The sequence below is a fragment of the Gymnogyps californianus genome, chromosome 5 (assembly GCF_018139145.2).
Source record: "Gymnogyps californianus isolate 813 chromosome 5, ASM1813914v2, whole genome shotgun sequence".
Classification (NCBI taxonomy): Eukaryota; Metazoa; Chordata; class Aves; order Accipitriformes; family Cathartidae; genus Gymnogyps; species Gymnogyps californianus.
The window spans coordinates 34,120,196-34,134,574 of NC_059475.1; positions in this window are offsets into that span (position 1 = coordinate 34,120,196).

A 14,379-nucleotide genomic window follows, 5' to 3' on the forward strand; every position below is an offset into this window, starting at 1 on the left:
TTGAAATGATGTGGAAAGTGGATGAGTCAAAGGAATACATAAAAGCGATTCAGAGCTAAAAATCACAGTTTGACTCTCTACTTCCATGTATCAAATATTCACAATGAGCTGCTCGAGAACATTCCACAGGCCAAGAGCTTTTTGAATAACAAAAACATCCGAGATGAACAAAAGCTGTTCACAAACAGTGCTGAAGCAGCAAGAGAAGCGGCTAAATCTGTCAGATAAGCTGTCTACTATAAACACGAGTTATCTACCGTGCCCTTCTCCATTCTTCATTCCCTGAATTTCCCCTGAAGTTGCATTAGTGATGAGATTTTTCAGTTTCTTTCTTAAACAGTTATTTTGAAAGGCTGTGCACTATCAGTAGCACCCGTGCTTTCCCCTAGAGCCTCCAGAGTGCTTTGGGATTATATGGGATGAAAGTTCTCATGGGCCCAATTCTTAAAAGCATTTAGACACCCAGCTATGCAGGTCGCTACTACAGGGATTCTCAAGATCAAATTAGCAGCAATTCATGCCTATTCGTTTTGGTGATCCAAACATCAAATATCACTTTGGCAAAGGAGGTTCCCATATTCAAGCATCAAAATACTGTTAAAAACATTGCCTCCTATGGCAATGTTGTGAGGGGTTTTTTTACTTTTCTGGGTAAGAACCTATTTTTGGCATCTCCACTTCCATTCATGTCTTCCAAAAATACTTTGGCTGGTTTTGTTAATACCATGTGCGCCTGAGGCCAGGTTACTTACTTACCATAGGTGCATGTCACAGCCAAAGAAAGAAGTTTCTAGACAGAGGAACAAAGAAGGGGAAAGGAAGTCACCCAGCAACTTATATTTCCCATGTATTATGCCAGTCCACCTGGTAAAGTGACCGTCTACTGGAATATCTAAAGAGAGATAATCAATCATGGACTTTTAGAGTCCTCCAGTTTCTTTCATTAGTTATCTTGACAACCTTAATTCATCTTATTATCATTAAATGGCAGCACTTAAAGGGCAGAACAGGGGGAAAGTTGCATGTTTAGCTGCTGCTTATTGACATAATCATAAGAATTAATAAATATATCTCTCTCCTACAGCATAATGGATCTGAGAGATCACTATTGCCTAGAATGACCTCTTAGATATCATAGACCATTAATTTTCGTGGATATATTCCAGTATTAAATGCTCTAACTCATGCTTGGCAATTTGTAGTTGGCTGTAGGCCAATAAGAAAAACATCTAGTCATGATATGAAGACATAAGGAGATGAAGAATTCACCACATTAGCTTGTTCTAGTGGTTAATCATTTTCTGTGTCTCATTCTTCACTTGAATTTGTCTGGCTTCATAATTCCTGCACTCAGTCCTCAGTACGACTTAGTCTGCTCAGAGCCCTTTCTTGCTAGTGTTTTATGCCTCCAACAGTACCAATTCATTAATCAAGCTGTAAATCAAGTCATCTCATTTTCAGTAAATCAGACAGGTTGAGCACTGTAAGTCTTCTACAATAAGGCATTTTCTTTAGATCTTGAATAATTACCAAGCTTCTTTTGCACCTTCCCCAGCTTTTCAACAACCTTTGAAAATAAATATCCTGCATATGATTAGTCTCATGAGTACCACAAAGGGAAGAAAAGCAACCTGGTACTTCTGCTCGTTATTCCCATGTTTATGCATTCAAGGATTGATTTCACCCTTTTTGCCACAGTATCTCACTGGAGTGAAACTGCTCCATACTCTTGACGACCCTGATCCTTTTCAGAGCGCTGTTTTCCAGGCTAGAGTTTCTGATTACACATCTCCTAATCTCCTATCTGGTTCCCACATGCATAACTTTGCATTTGGTTGTAGTAGAAGGCTTTTTACTTGAACATGTCTGATCTGCTAGGTGATCCAGCCTGCTCTATATAAATGCTTTCCCCTCATCATTGCCATTCCACCAGGCCTCCTAATACCTGCATATTTTATCAGCAGTGAGTTTATATTTACTTCTAGGGCAACAATGAAAATGTTGAATAGCACTGAATCTAAAATTCATCCTAATACTACTTCCTTGGCTTTTGCAAAGCACAGGTGACATGGCTTTATTCTGTTCTGCTTTATGTCCAGCAGACAAACTTGGCTGGACTGTTTTCCCTATGCTTCAACCATCCTGTGTCCTATGTTTCTCTCAGTGAATGGGAGTCATCCAGGTACAAAGGACCAGCACTGCCCCTGTTCTGAATGCTATACATGAAGAAGCACTCAGTGAGAAAACAATTTAAGAAACAAAGTCAAGCAGAATTCATATCCTGTACATATATTCACTCCTGTCCAGTGAGTACTCTGTTGGTAACCATGTTATCTCTTCATGGAACGACAGAAGGTAGGGCTAGAAAGTACTTTAAGAGCATCTCTAGTCATATTCCTGCTCATGGCAGGGATGCTTAAATTATTCTTGACCTTTTTTTTTTCCCAAGATTATTTTGATGCTGGAAAATACATCCCTAGATTTTCTTATTGTTTGTCAGAGGATTCTCTATCAGTTAACATTTTTTTTCCCTGAACTGTTGTTAGCCTTGCTGGTGCACATCTATTGGGATTATTGACTTCGCCATTTTTTAATATTGGTGTAGAACAGATACTCCTCTAGAATTCTGATATTTCCTCACTATTACAGGATTTATGAAATATCAATATCAGTAGGCTAGAGATCAGTTAAATACGCTCTATTAGTATTCCCATGTAAGCTATCCAGACCTGCTGATTTTAAAATATTTACCCCCAGTACATACTTTACATTCCTCCTGGTCACTAATGGAGTGGAAAATTTTTCATCAGCCCATTTGATATAAGTGCATCATCTTTCTGCTTTCCAAATGCAGAACAGAAATATTTATTGAATATTTGTCTTTTCTGCAACTTTATCATTTCATCATCTGCATCAAGCAGCAGCATGTACCCTTGTTAAGACTTCTGTTGTTCTTAATATACTCTTAACTCATTTTATTGTCATAAGGCCTGCCAGCCAATGATTTTCCTCTGTTGTCTTTTTTTTGTCTATTTTTACATTATATAATTTCTAATTTATATTGATTGCTATATATTTCCCGTTTTATCCATTTGCTATGTAGGCTTTTTATTTTCTAACTATGGCTTCATTTCATACATTGACCCAGGATGGCATTTTAAACAACATTGTTCTCTATTATGCATATGAAATTGAGACTTTTTTAAAATTCAGTGACTTTTAAACAGCTTCTGGTTATCTTCCATATTTTTCTGTCTGAGCTTCTCTTCCTCAGCTTTGCTGTGTTTTGTCCTGTTCTCTAATCTGATTCAGTGGTCTCTGAGAGACTCTTCTTCCCCAATGGTATCCTATGCTTTGTTATTATTTAGTACGTTGAGCCATTATGCATTAAAGCACCGGTGGATCTGAGTTACTAATAATTCCAAAATACTCAATAGTTGTCCTTAAGAGAGAGCATATCCTCCTTATGCTGTCTCCTTCTCGTACTCCTCTTTTACTCACTCTCTCGTCGGAGACAAACTAAACCAAGAGATTTTACTGTATAAATTATTGCAGCAGGTTTCAGAATGCTGGTTAAATTTCTTCTTAACAATGAATATCTCTGATTTTGTGCTGCTACCTCCACTCTTAGCAGCAGTATATAAACAGCTGAATAATTCCTCCTTGCTTTGATCTCTGTGACATTCGTTCAGTTTGTCCATAAGGCTGAGTTACACAACAGTTCCACTAGAAATAGGGTCCTTTTGCATTGTTCATTGAATAGCTTTGCTGATATTTCACTGTTACCTTATTTTTGTTATGTCACTTTCAGAATGCATTACATATGAATATTTTTCCCATTCAAGCGGATAGCCTCAGGCACAGAGAAGTTTGTCTGAAGTTCATCACACAGGACTGAAGATAATACCAAGAAGCCTGGATGAGCAGCCACCTAACCTCATCATCTATTTAAACTGCCATATACATGCATATGATGAAGAACACATCAAAGTGATACACAAGGAGCTTACTGCACTTTTTTAAAAAGTAGCTTTTTCCTTTCCTTCCTTTCCTTTCGGATCTTGTCACTGTCCTGGTAGCAGTCCCACAACAAACACGTGATCCCAACAAATGTCAGCGGGTCAGGTGGGGTAGGAGCCAAATGGTCCCAAATCTTTTTGATGACTAAGAAGAGTCACATCAAAAAGACTGTCTGTCTCTACAGATACACTAAATAAATAACTACTTCATCAAATATTCATCTATATCTTATACAGCAGAACTCCCCATCAGTAGGCATCACCCCAGCATAGACTCCATAGGGATGGCCATGATATTGTCTAAAGAGTAAGTTTTCAGTCTGGAAAGTTAGTAAGGAGACTTTTTGTGAAGAATTTCATGGGATTAAGTAAGTACCTAGCCCTGAACAGTGTGTAGTTCATGACATGTCCAAAAGAAATTAGATTTTCTGTCATACTGTAATCTATAATTATCAGATATTTTACACTGACTACAAATGCCAGCTTAACAATATCCAGCCTAGTGAACTTCAAAATCATAATTTATAGGACTTTCTATTCTAGAAGAGACCAGAAATGATGCTCCAGATACCAAATAATCCCAGTCATCCTGCAAAACTTCCAGTTACAACTAGTATAACTGATGCTGGTAATGAGAAATCAACCTCAGAAATGTAAGCGCAACAATAGATCGAGTGAGCTGGAACTTGAGCAAAGATCCTGATGCACCTCTCAGCTCCCTGGCTGTGAAAGTCATCTGCACAATTAGTCATAGCTCTTCATCTATGGACTGATCCAGTTCTTAACAGTGCTGCAAACATGGAGGGTTGTCCCGATTTCTTAACGTGATATACTTACATCTACATCCCAGTAACTTCGTTCTGTATTGGCTATTCTCTGCCTACAAGAATATTGTGATCCTTTGCTTTCCATCTGCTGTAATTCCCTATTTACTCAGTCGTGAGAGGTGGACACTTCTGGATGATGATGCACTCCATCCTAAGGAGATGGAACAAGTTCCCCTGTCTCCACTGATGATAGATGGAGCCAGATGAGTAGTTCAGGCCTGTTTCTTGACTTCTGGGTAGCTGAAGTCAGGCAAAATAATCCCAGACTTATGGTCAAACTAGGTACTTCCTGTTTCATAACACCCTGACTAACTACATGAGACAGATCCTAAACTGGTCAAATGAGTCAGAAAGGAGCCCAAATTAGGCTCTGATGCATAAGTAAATCTCACTTCTTTCATAATTTGACCTCTATCACACCTATGCCATCAAATGCTTTCAGAAGTTTTTTTCATGGTTGTCTTTGCAAATGAGAACTAAATTCCCTCTTTTATATCCTTCCAAAGGAAAAATACAAGTTAATAGAAGGGGAATTTGAGAGTAAAAGTGCCAGTACTGAATTTTGCTTCTTCAGAAAAAAAGCCATAGTTGCTTTTTGATTCAAAGCCATTTTACATTTTTTTGTAACATTGGGCATGCTATTAGGGATAAATATTCTATCATAGTTTAACACAGCCAAAGATGATATCAGCTTGTAAAATCCTTCTGGAGTCAGCTACATTTTCAGTAGGCCATTTTCTTAAGGGATATCTATACTAATACAAGCAATTAAGTGTTCTTTATTAGTCAGTCTCGGAGGTACAGACTTAACCATCAACTGATGTTCTTCTGAACCCCCTAATAAGACCAGAGGACAAAGAAATAGTACATCTTCCCCAAATAAGCTGTTTCTCTAGCATGATCCCAGACATGAACCACCACTACTAACTATATTGCACTGACTATAAAACATTTATGCGCTCATAATTCTGTGAACATTTAGCTGTTACTTACCTGCAAGCATCACTGCGGCACAAATAAAGCTTGGATAAACTAGGAATTCACAAGCCCTGCTTCCATGGTCAGACTATGTTGTCCCTCACTTCTCCCTTACACTACAACAGGTCCATTACCTTTCTCTCTCTCCCAATTTTTAAGTTCCCTGTATTCTCAGTGCCCTTGCCCCATAATCAGGATAAGGAAAAATGACCAAAGTTCATTACCAGCTGGGCAACTCAGCAGTCAAGTTAACACTTTCTGGCAGATCAACTTCACGAGACTTGTGCTAATAATCTTTTTTTAGGGCATTTTTGGCATAGCAGGACAACACCTTCTGGATGTCCTGAGAAGCTATGTTTACAGAAGTAACCTTAGAAATGTCTAAAACTGATGGGCAAACAACTAGTGAAAAGATGCAGGTGGATGAGTCGATGTCCACGCTGCCCCCACCTGCTGACAGCAGTCCTGTAACCCCAGCTGGCAGTTCCTAGGTGCAGACATTGCTGGGCAGTTCTTGTGTCCCTTTGTTGTGATCCATGAATATTGACACCGTGACACCCAACTCCTTTCTTTCCAAGAGAGTAAAAAATGGTGCTGTCATGTTCCCTGAGGCTGGCAGATAGTTGTATGAAAATTAGGGCAACTGGATATGCCCTGAGGAGTTGTGCACAAGCAAATCGGGCATCCCCGGGGAACAATCCACCCAGTAGCCCTATATTTCACTGTTTGTGTTGATCTCCTCCCACCTGCTGGATGACAGAGGGAGAGAAAATAATCTGCAGAAAGCTCTTCTTACGGCATCAGAACAGCTCCTCTGTGACTTTTGTCCATGCTGATACCTGGGTATCCAAAGGTAATAATGTGAAAAAAAGTTCAGGTTATCAGGCTGATTAACAAATACAAACTCTATCACTGACGGGAGGTAATACAGGTTTCTCGGTGACACTGAATAATAGCCAACAATCTTATCTGGAAGCAACCTCCACCAGCTAGCCCTTATTCAGACCCCAGAGCTGGCTAAGCACACAGTCTTTTAGCTCTATCATCTGAGGCAAATGTAATAGCTCTGCAGAGCTGTCTGTCATCCACACAGAGCAGGAGGTCAAGGGGTGCACTGATGTATGCTTCCTACCTGCACCCTGCATGCCATTGAGTTTGAAAGACCAAAACATGCTGGATTTATCTCAACAAATTTCAGTTCCTGCCTCCAGGGCTTTATGGGCACTGGGATCTGAAAAATGAAGCTTTGCTGGGTATTACATTTCAGGACCAAGACCAATCCAATTTACAGTGCCTCCAGTATCCACTCAAACTTGCAGCCTTAGGTTTATCTCAGCAAAGCTTTTTGAGCAAAGTTTTTTTCAGATTGCTTTATACTTACCTACAGTGGTTGGAATGTGTTATATGATAGCGGATTTTTTCCTTTAAAATAGGCACCAAACCCATCTCAAGAAGGGGTTCTTTTGTTCACTTTAAAAGATACAAAAACTTCTTTTAACGAATGTGAACACATTGGTTGCACAACTTCACAATGTACAGAAAATGATGGAATTCTATATAACCACAAAATATTAGAACTCAAAGCAAATAGACCTGTTTGGGGTCACCATACAGTCTTCATTATTGTGATAATGTTGTCTAGGGGAGTAGATTTGTGGGATGGAAATTAGGTCAAAGTTTCAAGGATAGTAAGTGAAACAGATTGTAAAAAGTTTTCTTGAAAGGCTGAAAAGAAAAATAGCTTGGCCTTGTCACTCTATGTATCTTCAGACAGCTTCAGATAAGAAACTTTCCTTGAATCCAGGGACTTTCCTGTAAGGTGAGGAAAATATTTATAGTAGCATAAAAAAAGGACCAAATGCAAAACCGCATGTGTGAATGATCATCATTAACCATTGGCATTTATGGTGGGCAGAGCTGCATGTGTCATCGTGTTTATTTTTTATTCTAGGGAGGTACATGGGTCTTGATGCTTTCTGCAAGTGATTCTCCAGGCCTGCATTAAAAAAAAAAAAAAAGCCAGCCCTATACATTCAGATGGTCACACTGTTATGCCAATGTTTTTAAGGTTTCAGTGTAAGGTGTTTTATTGCTTCCTCTTCGATGTTTGCGTGTCTGTCGATATGTTCATGAACAGTTCCTAACAATGGATCAAATAAGAAGTCCTATAACTGATGGTGGAAGTTTTATCATCAGAAAATACGCTAATGTTGCTGTGAGACATGAAACTGCAGCTATTTGAGATATAGGGTCAGGTATGCCAAGACTTTACTTCCTTTTGAAGAGTAGTATAGGCTTAAACAGAGCTACTTTTGGTACTGAAAGTCTTGGGAGGTTTTGGAAGTGTTGATGCAAATGCAGAAGATGGCTTATTTGTATGTGTGAGAGTTGCTCTATTTCATACATGCTCACCGACTCCCCCGTGAGTAAATGATACCCATTTTTCTCTCCAGCTGAGTGTCAAATTGGAATGAATTACACCACCTGACCACTTATACACAAGTTTTATGTCTAGCATGCACCATTTATGTTGACTTTATGACACTGCTGAATTTTCCAGAACTTCTTACAGCAGTTTTGTGTGCTTACACTGGGCTATGTTTGGTTAATAGTCTTTAATTTCTTGAGTGTGACTTTTACTTATACAGAGTGGCTCAGGTTTAACATACAGGACTACTTTACAATTAAAAAAAAAAATCACATTTCGCAGAAAGAGTCTTGAACTGCATTGGGCTTGATATGAAATGTTCCCCTCCTCTATAGCCCCAGAATAGAAGGAGCTTGGCATTCTGAGAGTGGTACAAAGTGGTATTGTTAAACAGAAGCTAATTAGGATGGGATTTCATGTTGCTAAGAGCTAAGTCTTTGGTATGCAACACAGCCAAACAGCAAGGGCAAAGTGTAACTATTTAAGGCTGAAGTTTGCTATTTAAAGGAAAATGTTCATCCTTGCCCAAACATTAGCTGCAGTCAGGAAAGTGTTTCTGTACCAATGACAAGATGATGGCCTGTCACGATTCCACCCAGTCAGTCCAGATCAAATGTGCTCAGGATATAAGCCAAGAGATTATTTTTTCCAACCCGCCAGCATCAAAAGCACCATCTGTGATTGATTTTGTGATAGTGGAGCAAACACTGGAAATTCAGGGCAGTTCCCAGAGATTTTGGTCTCTGGGAGGAATGAATATGAGCTTGCAGGAGTAGTACAGCTGCTGCTACCCAAAACCTGCTGTCTCTTCTACAGAGGTTGAAAGACATGACCCAGTCACAAACCCATGTGAGCATAACCTCTTGCAAGCAGGGGGATTTTGCCTGATCCTGTGCAGGAAAATTGGTGGAAGATGTCCTGAATCTTCTCTCCTTTTATGCCTACATGCCTACAATTCACAGAGTATTTTTTCTGACAGCAGGCTTACCTTAAATATAAATCTAGTCAGTCTAAGCCCAGATAGTAAACTATGGGCACTGATTTCGGACAAGACTATAGAAATCTGGAATTGGTATTCTGCATTTCTGTATGGCTGCAGAGTGCTTTGCAGAGGGCATGTAAAGCTAGCAGTACAGGCTCAAAAGCTCTCCTAGATTTAAAAGCAAAAGCAACCCTTTCTTGCAGTAATGATGGCATTACTTTTCCTCATTAGAAGAATCACATTATGATTTTGATCCAGCAGAAAAATGTTTTGTTGAAGTTCTTAATTTATAAAAGGTTTAATATAAGGCTTCTGATTTCTGTGATGTCTTCTAAGAAGCTAAATAATCATTGGGCAAACATAAATGGTAATGACTCTAATGTTAATTTGCCCTTATGAGAAAAAATCCAAGGCTGAGAGGAGAGAAGTGTCTTGTACAGAAATATCAGGCTTGAATTTTGACCTGTTGTAAGGGTGGGAGTGGGTCCAGCTTTAACAAAAGTTAGAAAAAAGTCTTAAGGTGCTTAGTGGATTTGCACCAAAGAGAAAACTGGTTCCTTGAACTGATGCCTGAACTGAACATAGCTAAGGTATGCAACCATTGCCCTAGGAACACCTTTTCCTACTCCCCTGCACAGTCCCATATGTTTGTCTGGTAAAACAATCCAATGCTTATCTGCTTTTTAAGAATAATTGCCCAGGTGCCCCCTGAGTCAGGATTATACGATAGCATGTGCATCCAGTGTCTCAGAGACATGGTTTGGGGCTGAATCTTAGCACCCCTCCAACAGAGAGCCCATAACAAATCTATGGCCATTCATACTCCCGTTCCTCCCTGACTCCTCAGAGCTGTACCACCACGATGCTCTGTAGGAACAGCCTGGGTGTAGCTCACATTTGTGTGATCCAAAGTTTCTATTTGTTTCAGCTGAAGAAAAATCTCTGTTAGCTGTAATTAGCAGAGGGCCTAAACAGTGCAGATGCACAGTTGTGTTTATGTCTGTCAGAGGGCAATGACTGAGTTTCCCACTGGGAAGTTTGTTTCCCTGTTAAGACAGAACTTGCTAAACTGTAAAGAGACAAATTGAGAGTCGCCGAGTGTTTAGGCCAGTGGCTGAATGCAATGCCAAGGAAGCACAAGGGCTCACCTCCTGTATCCTTCCCTTTGTAAGCCAGGTCACGTTTCATGGCTTATGAGGACACTTTGTTGGATGCAATTAAGTGTTGTGCGGTGGAACTTTTCTGTTTAAAATGAGGCCTCCATAGAGCTTCGTGCTGTGAAATCTTTCCGAAAATATTACCAGATAAATCTTTCATGCTTCCAGGAATTTGAAAGCCAATTTAAAACGGCGTGAGTTAGTGATGTCATGTTTTAGAAGAATGACAGAGGGCTTTATGGGCACAGGTATGCATGGCTGAGCCTGGCAACCACCCCGCCAGAAGATGTGTCCCACTGACTCTGCACCCAATTGTCCCTATATACAGGCCACTTTCCCATCGGAAAATGTACGCACAGAAAAGTTAAACCGAACATAGGCATCGCCCATTCTCAGGACACCCCTTTTGGGTGGGTTTCCTCGATATAGCAAAGCCCCGAATAAAACACGCCAAGGAGAAAGTCGCCCGCCGCGCCGCCACCCGCCACCAGGTGGCGCCAGAGCACAGCGGCGGGAGGGGGCGGCGGCGCGCGGCGCGAGCGGCCGCCGGCCGTTACCAACCGCCGGGGCAGCTGGTCCGCCTCGGCCCGCCGGGCAGCGCGGGCTCCGCGCTTTTGTCCTCCGGCAATAAGGAATACCAGAATGGATTTGTGTATTTTTTCATATTTTTGTGATTTTATATAATACACTTATTACTATAGCATATTAGACATTATGCAATTATACAGATAATATGTACATGTATGGGTAGGTACATTATTACATATACATGCATACATAAATATATAATATTATCAGTATATTTTATAATAAATACAAATGTAAAGACAGTTCTGACCAAAAGAAAACCCCAAAGGGAAAGGTTGAATTGAAACACCCCAATTTAAATATCTAGAGAAAGCCCTTGCTGGTGGGACAGCTTTGCCGGTCACTGTCTAGGGAGAGTGACTGTGCAGCCAGGAAGGTGTGCTGAAGTCTCTCCAGTGCAGAGGGGGCCCAGGGCGCCTGCTCACCCCCTCGGTGGCTCCCCGGCTGAGCTCCCCATACTTCTGGTCCTCCTCCTCCTCCCTCTGCTCCAGAAAAAAACCCCAGAGTTTCATTCCCCCGCCGTCACCACCATCGTGACGCCAAGTGCAAATCCCCCTCCTTCTCCTGCTCCTTGACCAGGGTTTCCAGAATGGCTGGAGAACTCGCGCTTCGCGGCTGACTGAGCGTTTGCAGGCTGAGTTCTGACCTCCTACTGTGTGCAATTAACACTAATTAAATAATTAAAAATTACCCATTACTTCCTTTGCAGAAGGTCTTAACTCAGTTTTGTGTTGGAGCTGCTCAAGCTGTTTTAATTAGCTGTCTGTCTAGTGCTGTTCTGCGTCCTGGCGTGGGTTTCTGAGGGCCCAACGAGAGACAGTACATCTCTACGCCAGGACTGAGGTTACAGGGCTGCCCTAGGGCAGGGGAGGCAATCACTGACAGAGGGAGAGGCCGGGCAGCGACCTCAACTTCAGAAGCTCCTTTGTGGGCTCACAGGACTCTGGGCAAGGGAGCACAACATGAGGAAATGGGTGGGAGTCTCTCGTATGGCAGCAGTCAGCGCAATGAAATCCAAGCGCCATTGTAATCTACAGCCAAGGTGACATTTCTCTTACACGGATTTTTGCCTCAGGCAGTGTGTAGATTGAAAGACAAGTTCTAGATCAATCCCTGAGCCTCCCAGGGACTGCTCATTGATAGGAAATTACAAAATCAAAAAAATTTAAGATGACGTTTTCAAAATTGGCACCTTTTTCTGGTCACCCTATTGCAGGTACCCTGAGACTGGTTTTCAGAGATACCCAACCCTTGAATTTCCTGGCACCTTTGAAACCAAGCCAAGAACATTTTGCCCAGAGGTGGAGGGACACAAAATTAGGTTTCCTTTGTAAGATGCTTGTTGGCTGTGTTTGAAAGCCGTCTTATCCTTTATCAGTTTTACCCCTCCCCTCCTCCAGAATTTTCTGAAAATCTTAAACTGCATCACAAAAATGATGCAGATCAGAAAAGCCACCCCTCCACCCATTACCTCCATGTCCTTTCATCCTGGCAGCTGTGCTGTTTGGCCATTGTTGCTGCGTGCAAGGGGGTGGGTGGATATCAGGCAGGCAGGCACCTCCAAATTGCATGGGGAAGAGCGTGCTGAATAACGCTTGCCGCTTTTGTAATGGAGAAGAGGGCAGGGTGAGACCTTCAGGGCAGTGGGTGAAGTCTTGGTGACATGATACTTTCGTGGTAAGACTGTGAATTTGTTCCTTGCACATGGAGAGTTTCCCTCTATGACCAAGATGAAAGGTTTGAGATTTTGTCCATGTGCTTTCAGACGTGACAGAACAGAGGGCAGTGTGCACATTTTCTCTGTATGTCGTATCTCTGTGCGTGTGCTTGCATGCTGGGCCACATGGTGACATACCTTGGGCTCCCCATCAGCACTTCCCACTAACCCCATCCAGTCAAAGTACTATCAGACACTGCTTGCTTAGGCTGCCTGCTGACATCATTTGCCAGTGCTGTCCATTAAAACCAATATGCAGTATCATTTGAACCTGCCTATGGCAGCTTGTAACACCTACAAGTGGCAGTTACTGCTCTGAGCTGCTACTAGCCCTTTGGGAATGGTACAGCAATGCTTTCCTTACCAACTAGGGGTGGGGGTGGGGGGGGCAAGCCCCAGAACTGACCCCAGAACTCAGTTAACAGTATAAAAGTGGGGGTGTGTCCCCCTCCCCAGCCACAGGCAGCATCACATCCTATTATTTGTCTTCCAAAAGAGATCCGTGCTTTTCTGCTGGTTTTGTGGATCACCATGGAAACTGGCAGGAACAGAGCCATGCCAGGGAAGCTCAGCAACCGCTGCTCTCGGAGTATTTTGTCTGGGGATCTCGCCTGCAGAGAGACAGAGCCCTCTCCAAGGCTGCTCACCTGCAGGTGACCCCTCCTGGAGAAGCAGGCAGAGGGATCTCCGGGGGGCTCTCAACATTTCCACCCCCCATGTGGGAGTGAAATAAGTCTTCCCTTTACACAACGCCTTGACAAGCCTGAAAGATCCCAGAGCAGAGATCACAAACATCTGGGAGCTGTGTGCCTGGCTCCGGTGTGAGACCAGGAAAGGAGCCAAAAACCTCTCCAGCTAACATAGCCTCCCTCCTGCACTCCCATGGAGGACAGTCTGCCCACTGGTTCCAGCAACGGAGGCTCTGCGAGTAGGAGTCCTACGGCAGGGATCTGTGTTCTTCTCCACACCCCATCCTGACATCTGGCAGCTGTAGGCATGACTTCAGTGCAAGACTGGGAAGGCAGCCAAAACCCTTCCCACAGACTAGCCCCATCTCTTACTAGTGTCTTCTCTCCCCCACTCCCAGCCAGTACAGGCCACCCTAATAGTAGTGGAGAGGCAGGGATCCTCCATCAGAGCATGGTGTTTTGTGCAGCCTCTCCTGCTCTGACAACAGAGCTGCCCCAGGTGCCCATGCCAAAGTTCTCAGATCAGCACCCAAGCAGAGGGCAAGCTGGGACCCACTTTACTCTTTACTGAAAGTATTGATTTAACAATTCTGGAAATGAATTCCCCCCCAGCTCTGCCATAGGGGTACAGTAGGGACAAGGACACCCCCTTCTCCTGGCCTACCCAAATCTCTCCCATCCAACAACTGTTTTCACAGCTCTAGTGGGGATCAGACATGAGTTCACTCCCCATGAACCCTTGTGGTCTGAGTTTTTTTGCTGAGAAGCTGTTTGCAGTGATGGGTGGATGCAGAACTATAATCAACAATAGCAGTAATAGAGGTCTATGCTATGCCATGGAGCTCCTCTGGCAACCTGCAGCACACACTATTGCCTCCTCGGTGCTCACTGCTAGTAAACATGTCCCTCAGACAGCTGATGTTTAAGAACTGGGCTAGGGTGATCAGGCTGTCCATATAGCTGTCACTGCTGCAGCTTGTCAGAGGGTAGCACG